Source organism: Rattus norvegicus, chromosome 1 (genome assembly GCF_021556685.1).
Source record: "Rattus norvegicus strain SHRSP/BbbUtx chromosome 1, alternate assembly SHRSP_T2T, whole genome shotgun sequence".
In the NCBI taxonomy this organism is placed as follows: Eukaryota; Metazoa; Chordata; class Mammalia; order Rodentia; family Muridae; genus Rattus; species Rattus norvegicus.
Genome location: NC_141534.1, coordinates 201,350,912 through 201,367,223, shown reverse-complemented (window position 1 = coordinate 201,367,223; position 16,312 = coordinate 201,350,912). Strand labels below are relative to the sequence as shown.

The window sequence follows — 16,312 nt, the reverse complement described above, 5'->3', positions numbered from 1 at the left end:
CCCAGAACTCGTGTGTGTGTAAACAAGCATGGTGGTGATCTTGTAATCCTAGCACAAAGGAGACAGGTGAATCCTTGGGGCTCACTGGCCAGCCAGCTTAGATTACTTGCTTAGTATAACATTCAATGAGAGTCCATGCCTCAAAAACAAAACAGAAGGCAGAATGATTCCTGAGGTTGTCTTCTGGTGCATGCGCGCGCACGCACACACACAGGCACACACACACGCACACACACACACACACACCCTAACCTCACATTACATATTACACACACACACACACACACACACATATACACACACACACCGTAACCTCACATTACATATTACACACACACACCACACATAAACACCATACTATCCCCTCACACACACGCCATATTCTACACACATACCTCTCCACACATACACACACACACACACACACATACACACCCATACACACACACAAATACACCGTACACACCACATATCATACACACAGACATACACACACACATGTTCACTGTGCACGTGAACACATGTATGTATGCATACACTAATGAAATGGAAGACGTCTCAGTCGCCTTGTGTCATTGTAACCAAGTGCCTCAGACAAAGCAAATACAGACAGGTATTGCTTTCATGTAAATACAGAGAGGTCTGTGGACGGATTTGGCCACCACTGCGAGGTCTTTCATGCCTGTCAGTTAAGTCAGAATCTTGCAATCTGAGCACTATTTTGCTGTGTATGTTTGTAAATATATCTCCCTAGCATATTTTATGCTCCAGTTAATTTAGTTGACATCTAATTTAGTTGACATATAAAAATAAAATCAATTTCAAACAAAATACCCATAAAATAAGTGAAATGGCGTAATAGGTTTCAAGAAATTAAAATGTAATGTACTTAGGCTTCTATTCTAAAGTACTTTCATCTAGAAGAGTAGAAACTGTAGCTGTAATTTAAAGTAAAATCCCTGTCAGTTGTACAATAACAAATGTTGCTACATATTCAAAAAATTGTTGCTTGGAACACTTCATTGTAAAAAATGAAGAATTTTTGTTCAAGTGTCCTTTAAAACGTCAAAAAGCCTAAACAGGAATACTTGGTGCCTTGACGTTCAGGCTGTAATTAAGCTGTGACAATGGTTATTACTTTGGATATAAACACGACCACATTTCACTGGGTGAGTTCTTTAATTAATGTCGGGTTCTGTTCTGTTTATTACCCCGCGTGCTTATGCTTCCTGTCATTTTCCAGTTGTCTGCTTGAATCCCGTTTTTAAATAGTGATTTAGCAACTGATAATGTGTATTGATTCCCGTGTTCCTCCTCATTTACATTTTTATCACTTCGGTTGGCGTATTCGGGCTTAATCATTTTATTTTTATAAACAGTCATAGAGTGTGCTAATTTAACTGCATGATTAAGTTTGGCTTCTAAAGAGACTTTGTTTTACAGAGCAGTCCCCGAAGTAACTCAGTGTTGGGCATTTTCCACGAGTCAAAAGGTCTGCTCTCCCGCCGATAACGAAATATAATTCTAGATTTTCAGAAATGCTTCTGACATCTGAGGTTTACAGCACTGCCTGTTCCAGTAGGGGGTGCAATGTGATTTAAAGCCAGGATCTGCACTACTGCCGCGATTTCAATGTGTCTTCTCAGCTGCAGACTGAGATTTCTCTAAAGAATGTCCTCACCCGCGTCCTCACCCTCGTCCTCACCCGCAGTCCGCAAGTCCGGTTCTATGGGTCACTGCACAGGGGAAAAGAGAGGAGAAATCAGGGCGGGCTAGAAAAACCAGAGGACCTGCTAAAATTAGGCATATGTAGAAAACATATTTTCTCCTGTGCTTCAAGTCCATGATGTGTTAGAGTATTAGCTTTCATGCTGGAACGATGAAGTGAATGTCAGACTTTATCTTTACATGAGGTGATGGCCTCACACAGAGCATGCGCACAAGGATGCTCAGTGCAGCCCATTTTTAAGTCAATTGTTTGCCTTCTTTTTACTTTTTATTTTTATTATGATTTTTTAAAATTTCACCTGTCTGTTTTTTTGAGACAGAGTTTCTTTAGATAGTCCTGACTGTCCTAGAACTCACTCTGTAGACCAGGCTGGCCTCAAACTCAATGATTCTCCTGTTCCTTACCCCCACCCCACCCCCTTGCTAGGATTAAAGGCCTGTACCGCCACTGCCTGGCTTATATTGTTTACTTTCAATGCAGTCATTTATTTGTGTGACCTGTGGCAACACAGGATGACTAAGCACAGGGACAACTCTGCTCATGGTGTTAACGAATAAATGAGCACATACGTAATGCATTGCGAGCATGGTGGGCACATAGCAAGTGCTGTGTAAATGTTAGTGCTACTCTGGTGTGTGTGTGTGTGTGTGTGTGTGTGTGCGGGTGCACACGTGCATGCGTACATGCTATATACGCCCGTGTATACATGTGTGCAAGAGCTAGAAGAGAATACCAGGAGTTCTACTCTCTCATCCTCCATTTTATCCCGCTGTTTGATCCAGAGTTAGGCCTGCAGCTGACAAGCCCCAGCCATTCTTTTGACTTTGCTTCCAAGGCCCCTGGTGCTGCAGGCACGCACCATTATAGCTGACTTTACGTGTGTGCTGGGATCTGAACTCAGGCTCAGGCTCAGGTGCTTGTGTAGCAAGCACTCCTATCCACTGACCCCTCTCCCAGCTCCAACACAGTATTTTAAAAAGTAAAATAGCCAGGTGTGGGGGCACATGGCTTTAAACCTAGCACTGGGGAGGCAAGAGGCAGGCAGATCTCTGAGTTTGAGCCCAGCCTGGTCTACAGAGTGAATTCTAGGATAGACAGGGTTATGTAGAAAGAGCCCTGTCTCAAAAGAACAAAAATAAAAACAAAAAACAAAAACAACAAAAACCAACAACAAATAAAATAAAATAAAATGAAAAGTAAAATAGGGCTGGAAATGGTCAGTGAATAAAGTGCTTGCTCTGTAAGTCTAAGGATCAGAGGGTTCACAACCACCCACCCCCACTCTCCCATCCTAACCACACAGGGAAATGCCAGGCAGCATGGCGGCTCACCTGCAATCCCAGGTCCTTACTAGACTAGCTTAAATGGGGAGCTCTGGCTGAATTGAGAGGTCCTGCTAATATAAAGGGGGAACTCTTACAGAACCACAGACACTGTGTTTCTCCCGCCAGTTGCTCTCACAGCTTTTAAATGTCATCCTGTTTTTAAAAGCCATTCAAGCCATCTTAGTCATTTTTAGTGGATAATTTAGCAGCATTAAGTACATCCACAACGTCATGAAATGATCTGCTGTCATCCATTTCTAGAACTTTCTCATCTTCCCAAGCCAAAATTCTGCCCACGAAACATGAATTCTCCGGCTCCCCTATCCCACTCCCAATTCTGCTTTCTGTCTCTCTGGATTTGGCTACACCAGAGACCCATGGGAAGTGGAACTCGACATTCTATGTCCTCTGATGACTGGTTTATTTCACTTAGGGTGTTTCTCTCTCTCTCTCTCTCTCTCTCTCTCTCTCTCTCTCTCTCTCTCTCTCTCTCTCCCCCAAAGGCCAATACCTTAATTACTCTTGGCTTTATTTTCTGAGATAAAGATCCACTGAACCTGGAGCTTGCTGTTTTAGCTAACCTGATGAGTTCCCAGGGTCCAGCCATCTCCCCCTGACTAGCACCGGGGTTAGAGACATATGCTGCTGTGCTCAGCTTTTCATGTAGGTGCCCATGCTTGCACAGCCTTTTACTGACCTCTTTTCTGCTCCCCATCCCTTTATGAGGCTCAATATTACTCCATCATGCAGATGTACCATATTTCGGGGACCCATTTGCTTGCCAGTTGACACTTGGACTCTGTGACTCCTGTGAAGATGCTCACATTGACATAGATGCCTGCTTTCCCTTCCTTTGAGCACACATTTTTTTTCTTTGGTGGTGGTGGTGGGGGTGTTGAGCAGGGCTTCTCTGTGTGGCCCTGGCTGTCCTGGAACTTACTTGGTAGACCAGGCTGGCTTTGAACTCACAGAGATCTGCCTGCCTCTGCCTCCCAAGGACCATTCCCCAGCAAGATATTTCTTGATTTATCTGTACAGTTTTTTTTTAATACTGTCTCTTGACGTCTAGACATGGTATATTAGTCAGGCAAGAACGTGACTCTGGCCAACATCTTTTCTTTTACCCACAGCCCAATCCCAACCCACCATTGGTACCAAACATGGTTTATTATGATAACAAAAAAATTCTTAACCATCCCCCATTTTGATGGAGTTTTCCAGCATCAGTTTTCATGTGATGGCTCTGGGTATCATCGGTCTTTTGCCTCTCAACATTTAGCTACATGTTTAAGAATAACAAGTTCAGGTCAACCAGACAAGGTGCTTCTCTTTTCCTCTTCTCGAATTGTCTTGTTTCCTCCACCTCCCTCCCAGAATTCTGTCATGCACCCTTACTGCTTCAGTGGGTGCTCCCCTGTATGGCTCGCAGCCTCTTCTCTGTTCTACCAGATGTCCCCCTAAATTTGTTCTTTTACATTTATTTTATTTTATGTGTATTTTTTGCCTGTATATATGTACGTATACTACATGAACACCCGGTGTCCATGGGGGTCAGAAGAGGGCATTAGGTCCTCTAGAACTGGAGTTACATATAGTTGCCAATCAGCATGTGGGTCCTGGGGGCTGGACCTGAATCCTTTGCAAGAGTGACAGGTACTCTTAACCACTGAGTCATCTCAGGAGTCCAAGACTTCCTTTCTTTTGGATGTTGTTCACCACATCACTTCTTTGTTGCTTAAAACACATTCAATGGCTTTCTTAAGAAAAGATTACTGGAAATGAGTATTTTGATGTCTCAATTATGTTAAATGTATTTACTTACTATTTTGGAGACTGTACAGCTGAGAATAGAACTCTGAGTGAACAAATCACTTTATTTAGAATACTGCAAGGAAATATTTTTCTTGATTTTCTTTTTTCTTTGGGCAATACTAAAGACTGAACTTCACAGGCACACTGCAAGAACTCTTGTTCTGCCTCGGAGCCACACCCCCATTCTCCAAATCACACCCCATCCATCAAGCCACGCCCCCCGCCCCTCCAGCTCTTATTTTTAGTTCTCTGTGTCTCTGCTGAGGAATCTTACAGAACTCCTGTTTCTGGTTTTATTTTGTGATATAACCAATCTACAAGAAAAACCCTAAGGCAAGAATAATGGGTACCTGAAAACCACACACATGATCATTTTACTGTGACCATCATGGTAGGTGCACCCTCTCTCTGTTTTCCTCTCCTTTTTCTGCTTATTTCTTTGCATCTGACAGACAGCTTTCTGTCTGTCTTAGTTTGCTTTCAGTTGCTGTGATAAACACTGACCCAGAGCAGCTAAGAGGAAGAAGGGGTTTACTTCATTTTTACAGCTTACGGCCCATATCAAGGGAGATCAAGGCAGGAGCTGAAGAAGAAACCACGGAGGAATCTCCAAAATAGTAAGTAAATACATTTAACATAATTGAGACATCAAAACACCCATTTCCAGACTGTTTGCTTAGACTTCTTCCTTATGTACCCCAGGACTGCCTGCCCAAGGGTCAATCTGCTCACGGTGGGCTGGGTCCTCCTACATCAACCATTAATTGAAACAAAACAAAACAAAACCCATGCCTAACAGGCTTGCCCAGAGGCATTTTCTCTATTAGGGTTCCCTCTTTCCAGATGACCTGAGCTTGTGTCAAGCCGGCAGAAAACTAGCCAGCCCACTGTCTATGAATACACTCTCTCCCATATCTATTAAGCCTGTTTGTTGAGCATTTGAAAGTAGCACATATCACCATGCCTCCATCCTGAACACTTCTGCATGGCCATTGAAGAACAATGACATTCACTTAGGTTTAGACAATGTTATCACCACAGTCAGACTCTGAAACAGACGTAGTAGAGCCCAACATAGATTCCATAATTTGAACTTCCCCCAATGGTCTCAAATCACCTTCGTTCTGTGTTTTTATTCTTTCTCTGACCCTGGGTTGAGTGTGGCTCTCAAGGCACATATGTTGACTGAAAAGTGTTCTGCCCAGAGCTTGGTTCTTCCAAGTGTGCATGCCAATATGCAGTCATCAGCGTTGGCATGCCAGAGTACTAGGCCTCATCTTCCCCATACAGAAGCAGTATGCTGGCCCAGAGGTAGCTTTGAGACCCCCCCCCCCACTGTCTTTGGCTCTCCTGCAGAGGGGTAGAAGCTGTGCTTAGCCACACTGTAGTAGATTGTCATTCGCTCCTTGACCCTTCTGGGCTGCCCCCTCAACCCCCTACCACACACCTCCTGTGGTTTATGTAGCCACTGCCCTTTGCCATATGGCTGCTGCTTCTCTTGCTTCACTTAGTTCTTGTTGGTCTACAACAGCAGTTCTCAACCTGTGAGTCTCAACCCTTCATAGGGGTCGCATATCAGATATCCTGCATATTAGATATGTATATTATGACTCATAACAGTAGCAAAACAACAGTTATGAAGTAGCAATGAGAACAATTTTACGGTTGGGGGACACCACAACATGAGAAGTGTATTAAAGGGTCAAAGCATTAGGGAGGTTGAGAACCACTGGGCTACACCTTTGAGAACTCCCATTTTGGAGAACTTTCTTAAGGAGTGAGGAGAAAATAGCATGGCTAGCTTACATGAGTTTTCTCTGAGGTATCTGTTTTACTCATGCTGGTGATGGGACCCAGGACCTTGCACAAGTTAGGCAGATCTTCTACCACTGTGTCAGGGACCTGGCTCCATTTCTCTTCTTTTCTAACCCCAAGACAAGGTCTTGCTAAGTCACTTGAACTCACTGTGTTACCCAAGCTAGACCTGTGGTCTTTTCCCCCAGCTTCCAGAGTAGCTGACTAAAGGGCCTCACTGGCATTTTATCAACGGACAATGCATTACTCACTCAGAACTACTGAGAAGCTGCCACACACCATGCCACTGAGATGTGATGGTAGCCACCAATCCAAGGATGGTCCTTGCTTTACAGAAATCACTGTCTGGGGTTGGGGGTGAGGGTGCGTGTCTCCTTACAAACTATGATGGGTGTCCTACAGGGAGGTTCTAGTTTCTCTACTTACCTGGGGACCTGACCTAGTCCAGAGGAGTAGAATTGATCTGTGGTATCTGAGGGATGACTGGGAGTGGAGCTTTGGGAGTGCTGCGGGCTTTGGGGACCAGCAGAGAACTGTGCAGCAGCTGTGTGGTGGCAGACAGCATGGTGAGGGGAAGAAGCAAAGAGTACAAGGGTTGATGGTGTGAGGTGACATGGGCCATGCTCTACATTAAGGACTGTGTCTACTACTCAGTGTCACTGAGGCCACTGAAGAGATATGGAAGCATCAGCAGAGACCACGGGGTGAATAGTGACTTGAATGGGAGGCAGTGTGGACCCAGGGATGCATGTTAGTCATTGAGCTGACTAACAGGTGACTTCCAAGATATGGCAGGACTTGGGGAGTTGGGGAGGCAGGTTGCATGAGATTGACTTATGTCTTTGTTATGTGGAACTGGAGAGATGATGGTAAGAAAGGAATAGAAAATTCTAGACAATAACTAGGTTTAAGAACTACCAGAAATGACAGGTTTAGCTAGTTGACACATGCCTGTAATCCTAGTATTTAGGAGGTGGTAGCAGGAGTTCAGGGTCACCCTCAGCAACCTAGTAAACTGAAGGCCAGCCTGGGATACATACGTGAGACCTTGTATTAAAAACAAAACATGGGGTTGGGGATTTAGCTCAGTGGTAGAGCGCTTGCCTAGCAAGCGCAAGGCCCTGGGTTCGGTCCTCAGCTCCAAAAAAAAAAAAAAAAAAAAAAAATTAAAAATGACCTTATTTGTCCATCAACAGAGAGAATAAAATCAGACCGTGCTGAAAGCACAGCTAAGACTGTGACCCCGTAGGAGTCAGACAGAGCAAGAAGAACCTGAATCATGATTCCGGAAACTAGGCTAAGGGTCAAAAAACAGCTGAGCTACTGATCAACCAAAGGAGCAGCTGATAAATTCCCAGTTCCAGTCTTGAGGGAACAGCATGGAAGAGGAGGCCCTTGAATGTGTTTCTCCTTTGCAAACTGGAAACTGTTTCCTACTGAAGTTGTCTGCAGAGTTGTGTCATCCAGGATGACCACACGGAGGCACTGAGTTGGTCAGCAAGGTCAATACTGGCTTGAGAGCAAGGTGGGTGAACTTCACTGCCCCTGTATGGCTATTCAGGCAGGCTGGTCCCTCAACAAAGGTAGGCTATTGCTTTGGTAAGAGGTGGCTAGTGAGGGGCTGTTCTGTGAGCAGTGCCCCTAGGTACCTGTCCATCACTCCCACATCTCCAGCCCCCGTTGCAGACCTACTCTGTGGAGCTGCAGACGGAGAATACAGAGTTTGACCAAATGGCTTCATGAAAATGTTCTCACGGAGCGATGACTCGGACAGCTATGGGCAGGTTAGGAGACCGTGGGCATGGTAAGGCTCTGTCACCATTCTTGGGACTAAAGGACAGGGAGGGAATAGTGGCCCAAGAGCGGAGTGAAAACCAGAACCAGGGAAGAAGTAAAGGAAAACAGAGACAGCTAGAAAGATGGTATCGTAGCAAACAGGAAGTAGAGAAAAAAATATCCTAGCCTTTCTCTCACTTTGCCTCTTCTCTCCCAGGTTTCAAGTCTATTTAGAAACCAAAAGGCAGAGGATCCTGGGCCCCAGTATTTGCAGGGTTCAGTCTTATAACCAGGAGCAAGGAGGATGAGAAAGACTAGGGAAAGGTGGTGCTGGTGGTGGAGAACCACCCATGTATTGGTTACTTTTCTAATTGCTGCAACAAAATAGCCAACAAAAGGGGGGAATTGCTTTGAGGAATAGTTTGAGGACTGATTTCATCACCAGGGAAGGAATGACAGAAGGCGAAGAAGGCAGCTAGTCACATTGTGTCCACAGTGAGGAAACAGGTGAACACTAGTACTTAGTGTGCTTTCTCCTTTTGATTCAGACTAGGACCTGGACCTAGGGAATGGTGCCACCCACTTTGAGGGTTGGTCTTCCCATCTCAATCCAATCTAGACCCTGCCATATTGCCATTACAACTTCAAAACTGCCCTCTTCATCTGCTGCCCTTGCTGCTGACTGAGAGATGTCTCCCAGAGGTCAGCCTGCATCTGGGGCTTTGCTCAGCCCTCTCCCAGTGTATGCGCACTGATCTTCCAGGGAGGTTCGCCCATGCTCAGAACAAGCACAGAAACTTCTCTTAAGGCCAAATACAAATGGCTTTTGGATTTCTCACCATTTGGCTTCATTATTTGCACCATTGCTTCTGTCTATCACTGAGGAGAGCCGGGAGGTATTTGGATTGTCCTTGGCTTTCCAGGATGACCTTGTATAGGGCCGATTACAAAGGGCTCACAAAGATGTGTGAATGTCACTTCACTCTTCACTCTGGCTCAGCAAAGCTTAATCTTTGGCTTGTTACTGGAACCCTGAACTGAAGAACCTGTCACTGCACATGGGTCTCACACGCCAAAGGGTTCAGTGGGGCCTGACAGTAAAAGAATGAGCATAGGCTGTGAACACCAGGGAAATGTCTCCAGACGAGCAGGGGGAGGAGATTTGAGCCTATCTGTGCCAGCTGGAAGAAAAACCCAAATAATGGGAAAGAGGAGATGTCACGGAGGCCCCAGGTATATTGAATCAAGTTCAAGTCAGAGTATGCAGGCTAGGGTTAGACTCAGATATGTAGAAGGTCTCAATGGGGCCAAGGAGCTGGAACCCCAAGCCTCTTGCTCACTCCCACAGGAGCTCAGGTTTCTGGACACATCGTCCCTGTGGACTGAGATCCACCACCCAGCCCTGGAGAGGCTGAGAGCTGATCTGTGCTCAGCAATGGTGGACAGACACAATGGTGGGGAAGTCACATTGGAGGAGAAACAAGTGTCCCTAAGCTTAGATGGCTTCAGTCAGGCCCCTATTAGGGCTTTGTGACGCTGGAGGGGGCCCCTGTACCCCCAGGACTCCCTCTACTTATCGTCAGCGAGGCCTCACCTTTCTTTCCCAGTCCCCTTTGAATCCTCACTCTCTTTTGACGAGGAAACTTCATTGGCTCGAAGGTGGGAAGGCAACAGAAGCACCAGTCTGTGAATTCTGATTAAAATCTGTCGGTGAGGACAGGGGTTCTCACTCTGCTCAAATCCAGGTTTGATTCATGTGCTCGTTCTAGACCCTGCATTCTTCCCAGAACAATATGATGCTCTGATGGGTTGGAGTGGGAGTACAGGTACCTCCACCCCGACAATGCAGAATGACAGTGGGGATTATTGCCGGAAGGACGAGGAAGATGATCTCAGGTGTGGTCTCTGTAGCCTTGGCCTCTCTACAGCTTTGAAGCCCTCTGCTTCTAACTCCCACGATTACCTTCATTCATTCATTTATTTATTTATTTAATGCATATGAGTACACTGTAGCTAGCTGTCTTCAAGCATACCGGAAGAAGGCATCAGATCCCATTACAGATGGTTGTGAGCCACCATGTGGTTGCTGGGATTTGAACTCAGGACCTCTGGAAGAGCACTCATCTCTCCAGCTCTACAATTCCCTTCTTAAATTCAGATCTGGTCCCTGGCACCTCCCCTTTAAGGAGGAATCATCCAGGTGGCCTATTTACATAACAATCACTCCTGGACACTCAAAGAGTAAAGATCTCTGGGCTTTTCAGAGCTCAGGAGGGGAGATGTATACATACATATCTTGAGTTGGCACCATCTGCCTTTTTAGGGGTCTGGTGCCTGAAAATGAAAATTTGGAGTTTCACAGTTGTGTTCAGGGGAACACATGAAAAGAATCTGGCAGGTCTGGGCTTCCTGGTTAGAGATCTTATCAGGATTTTTCCTGGAACCCAGCTCTGTTATTCTCCACTGTTAGAATCCAAGGCTTCCCTCTTCCAAGTTAGGTGCTGGGCCAAGTATCAAGCCCCCGCAGACAGGACATTTTATGCAATTTCACTTTCCATAGTGCAAAGCTTAATTAGGGGCTGATGGGAGAACTGCTGTGCAGACCACAAGAGTGAATGACAATAGTTCCATGAAAATGTGGACCCACCCCTCAGGCTGTGAGCTCTTGAGATCAGAGGCTCTTTAACACTTCACATATCATCAGCGATAGCCCTACCACTGATCTGACACCCATTATAGCTTGGTCCCTTTCTTGCCTGGCTCTTAAGTGACTGCAGGCATTAGTTATACCTTACAGGCTTTGCTGTGCTTTCTTTTAAAAAAAAAACTTAAATTTTGCTTCCGACCACAAATGACAATATATATTAATTATAGAAATTTGAAAAAAACTCAATGCAGGAAAAAGGAACAATTATAAAATGTTTATGTAATTTCTGTTAGCCTGTGCATATAGTTGTTTTAAAAAGACCACTTCATGTAAGTATCTACCTTTCTCTTGAAGTACATTTTTCTGTACCATTCTTCCATACCCTTCAGGACTGACTTCCCTGCTTTCCGTTGCATTTAACTTATGCCCATCCCCACCCCATAGCAAATACTATAATGAGTGTAGGGGAAAGTCTGTGCAAGCGCATGACTGTTTTCTTAGGGTACATTTGTGCAGGCAGAACTGCTGGACCATTCACTACGGGTGTTCTTACAGCTTTGGAAGACTGTTGCTAACACATCACTCTTTGATGTCAACAGTTGTCCTTAATTCTTAGTTCTGGTACCAGGGCTGGCAGCACCACTAAACACTGAGTGGCTCTGAGATACATACATGCCAAGCACCAACCTTGAGAGATGAGGCTCCCGGGCGTAGTGTTCGTTGCTCATTACAAATGAGCCTGTCTTCTAGGAGTTGGCCCTTTCCACCGCTTGTCCAAATATTTTGTGTGTGTGTGTGTGTGTGTGTGTGTGTGTGTTTGTGTATGTGTGAGTGTGTGTACTCACAGGTTCCCACATCTTACATCTACCTATATCCCTCTCTTCCTTGTTTCTTTCAGACAGGGTCTCTCATTGAACCAGAAGCTCATGTTTTCAACCAGGCTAGCCCCAGGGATCTACCTATATACAACCCCTCCAAAGCTGGGCTTTCAGACATGTATGACCAGCATATTTTTGTGTATGTGGGTGCTAGGGATTCAAACTCAAGTTCATATGCATATGACCCCAAGCAAGCACTATTATCCATTGAACCGTCTCTCCAGTCCTAGGCACCCCTATGAACACTGAGGTGAATTTGGTTCCCACCTCTTTTGTATGTATATTGTGTGTGTGTGTGTGTGTGTGTGTGTGTATGTGTGTGTGTGTGTGTGTGCGCGTGCAGATGATGTTGCACATGCATATGTGTGTGTGCATTCATGTGGAGGCCAGAGGTCATCCTTGGGTGTCCCCAGCCCCCTTGTCCCCCACCCCGAGCCCCTGATGACTGACACTGTTGGTGCCATGCATCTTTGTCTCATGACTCAGCTTTCATCCCGAGTCCCCTAGGGAGAGGCTACAGGTCAGAACACCCCTTTCTGAGAGCAAGCCCATCTCTCTAGAGACTTTGCCATTTGGAGCTAGTCCAAACAGGAGGATTATTTCCCCTCACAGCAGCCTGATCTCTAGGCCATAGGGATTTTCCTGGAAAGTGAGCTGAAGTGCTTTAGCAAGACATTTTTATTTTATTTTATTTTTTAAACAGAGAGCTGACTATTTGTGGCCTTTCCAGATATCAGCAATAACTGGCCAAAGGAGATACTCGCTGGAACATTCCCTGGGTTGTCCAGGCAAAAGTCACAGCTGCTCTGGCCAATGAGAACGAGAGCTAATTTGCTCCGAGGCCCTAATTGGTTGGTGGTGTGATGACGTGGGTACTATCTTAAGGCTGTGTTTCTAGCCCCAGCTTGGCAGGCTTCCTTGAGGCATCTGGCAGCAATGATCAACGCCTCTTTTTTTTCAAGGAGGCTCACAATCGATTCATCCACGGACCGCAAGGACAGACTCATTTAGTAGGACCAACATGTTTCAAAGAAATGTATATTTTCATTAACTAGCCTCAAAGCGGTAATTATATGTTCAGAGAACACAGTAAAATTTTATTTCTAAATATTTGGCAGCGAAAGGTTGAAGGCAGTGTGTGTCCAACATGCCGCATGTGTTTTAAATAAACCCAGCATCTTCTCCTCCAAAAGGAAGCGGGATATACAATCATGTAGACTTTTGAAATTTAATTTTTAGCAACAGGATGTGTTTCTAAATACCACTAACATATCAAAAAGAGAATGTGTAAAGGCTTTAAAATTGTTATCAAAGCAATCGCAAAGCAAATGAGGCGCCTTTAATTTTTTTCCCTCTCCTGCCTCCCCCCACCGCCACCCCCTCTTCTCCTAAGCATAGTGGTGTCTGAACACAAAACTAATCTCCACTGAGAATCAAAAGCAGCAGTGGTGTCTTTGCCTGAGATCCTGCTGAACTTGGACGCTCCCCTGATCGGATTCACAGTTTATAATCACAGTTATCACAGAACCATTAAAAGCCTATTAACTTGAATTCCCACAATTCCTTGAGGGCAAGGGCAAGGAGAGAGAGAGAGAGAGAGAGAGAGAGAGAGAGAGAGAGAGAGAGAGAGAGAAAGGAAAGAGAGCGAGCGAATAAAGTAACTTGAATGTAAATTGTTGTAAATGTAACACCACACTGGAGAGGAGAGAAATCTCTTAATTATGCCAGCCAAGGAAGAAGACTCGTGGATGTCTCTACACAAGCAGATGGCTGAATGAAAAAAAAATGCCACACAAAGTCTTAGGCGCAGGGGTTGCCACACAAAAATGATTTTTCTGGGAAGAGGCTGGTACAGCGTTGGGGAGTGGGGGCGGTATGCAGTGTCCAGACTTCTCAGGAGAGGGATGGGTAGGGAATTTGTTAAAACGCATAGCTACTGGTTAGCTTGGCTGAACAGACGCATTTTGGTGGCTGATGAAATCAGCCTGAAAAGAACGTTCACCATATTCGGTGGAAGCAAAAGCCCAGAAGAGATTCAAGCTTTTGTCATGTGAGAAATTTGATTTCTTGTTTCTCCACCCTCCAGTGCCTTCACTGACATTCCCCCTAACAATGCTATTATGGGCCACCCCGTAAGACAGCGCAGTCAATAAGGTGTCTTGTGCGTAGAGATAAAACAGAGAGATCTTATCTCACCAAAAACAGACACATTAAATTACTTCCTAAAAACCATACTGCAGTGAGTCCCGTGCATACCGAAGACAGAGCCTGATCCCTAGTATCCCAGCTGCTGGGGGTGGGCGCAAAGATGCTCACCCTGCCGAGTTCCCCACCCCCCACATCTCCAGTACATTTGGCTCTGCCCTCACCTTGCGTTTACAAAGGAACATTGGAGTCATCTGAGGAGGGACCACATGTTCTCACTGCTGTAAATACCGAATGCCAATCAACCCAGCCTCACCTTAAAGGAGTTCTTCTTGCATGGATTACCCACGCTCACTGCCCAGCTTGATCTCGTTCCTTCAGTGGATGAGGCAAATGCCTCAGCCCAGAGGGAGTGGGTTATCGACTAAGTGCTTAATTAGGCGCACATCCCTGATGCGGTCATTCTTGTACACTCAGAACGACTGGACCGTGCTGTGGTAAAACCATGAATCTGGCTAACTCTCATTTGCTTGAGCCGCAGTGGAATCAATGGGGCAGCAATCTAAATTAAACATTAACACAGCCATACTGCAGCATGCTTGTGTAATTGTGCAACGAAGCAGCATGCATTGTGGGACCCTTTGGGGAAGCGTGCTACTGGCTTTCTGACATCCCCATTGGGTACCCAGGAAGATTATTATTATTATTATTATTATTATTATTATTATTATTATTATTTTATTATTATTATCATTTGAGCCCTGGGACCTTTTTTGACACAGGTTCTGATTGAAGTCTAGAGAGTGCCTGAGAACCTGCATTTCTGATGAACTCTGGGTAATTTCAATGTCGCTGGTTCAATCTCCACAATAGATGTAGGAGGCCTACAGCCCACTCAAAAACACCAGAAGGAAGGAGGGCAAACCCCACAGCTGATAGTTTGCTGACAGGGCATATTGGGACCCAGCATGGGGTGCCCTGTCTGGGTCTTCTTCCTTGTGTCCGGAGGACAGCAGGTGGCTCAAGTACAGAAGCCGGCACAACACGTCCTAGCATCATATCTACTTCCTGTCTGCCATCTGAGGCTCATGCTTTGGGCAAAAATATCTTGGAATGTGAAGAAAGAGCAAAGGCAAGAAAGGACAAATTTGTGGTCATCCACACGATTAACTCAGTTGATGAACCCCGTGTCCCTGCGGAGCTGCAGAGCGAGGCTGAGAGCCAGAATTCAGCCCAAGTCTGTCTTTTATGACTTTGTCTTATTATCTCTGTAACAAGGCTCTTTTATTAGCTCGCGATTTCCTGCCAACTTGATGAAATCTCCATTATGTTTTATAGTACGAAAGAAGAGGATCAGGTGGTTTTTTAAAAGTCTTCTGTTTAGAGACCCTGCCTCCCGGGCTTCCCCCTCTGTGCCTCTGTGGGGTGGGAATGAACTTCTTGCCATGTTCCAAGCCACTGTTTATTTTCCCTTTAGCTGAAAATAGATATTTATTTTGCTGATTTGTTTCAAAATCCTAGGGCTGCTGTTTCCCATCTTAGAGCTCCGTTTTGAGTCACACGTGTTATTACCGCTGTCATTTATCCTGGGTTTTTTTGGAGAACTATCCATTTGTTCTGTGGAGACAAAAGCAGCTGTTGTAGAGGCACATGCCTGTAATCCTCGAACTTGGAAGGAAGAGACAGGAGGATTAGAAGTTCAAAGTCATCCTCAACTATAGAGAGAGTTTGAGGTCAGCCTAGGATACACGATGCCTTATCTAAACAAAGCCAACCAACCGAAAAACTAACCAACCAGCACAACAAGCGAGCATCTTTCTAGAGGTGAAGTGAGCTGGAAAATGATGCTTTCTTTCATCCCACCTAACACTGAGCCAGAGAATCAGAGGAGGAGATGGAAACAAAGTGGGGACCTGGGCATCTTAAGGGAAGGCAAAGTGGGGACCTGGGCATCTTAAGGGAAGGGCTCTTTCTCTCCCTGGGGGGAAAATGTGTTTGAGGCTTGAGGATGGCTCCATGGGTAAAGTGTTGTACAAGCATGAGGACCTGAGTTCAGATTCCCAGCATTCACATAGAAGTTGGGAGTGATGGCCCATGCAGGTAGTAGCCTCAGTGCGGGAGAAAGGGGTGAATGCAGGATTCTACTTGGTACTTACTCCTGGCCAGGCAGTCTAGTTGAAATAGC

General features: G+C 45.4%; 2 long non-coding RNA genes across 2 annotated transcripts; one reads left to right on the top strand and one right to left on the bottom strand.

The window, feature by feature from the left end:
• Window positions 1-1,160: 1,160 nt before the first annotated feature.
• On the bottom strand, window positions 1,161-14,527 carry LOC103690347 (uncharacterized). The gene is made up of 2 exons (XR_015652637.1): window positions 14,444-14,527; window positions 1,161-1,736 (listed from the first exon to the last, which is right to left on the bottom strand). It is a non-coding gene; the product is annotated as an uncharacterized LOC103690347 (long non-coding RNA).
• LOC102552907 (uncharacterized) lies at window positions 5,110-10,194 on the top strand. Its single transcript, XR_015652636.1, has 3 exons — window positions 5,110-5,257; window positions 5,340-5,483; window positions 7,878-10,194. It is a non-coding gene; the product is annotated as an uncharacterized LOC102552907 (long non-coding RNA).
• Window positions 14,528-16,312: the final 1,785 nt, after the last annotated feature.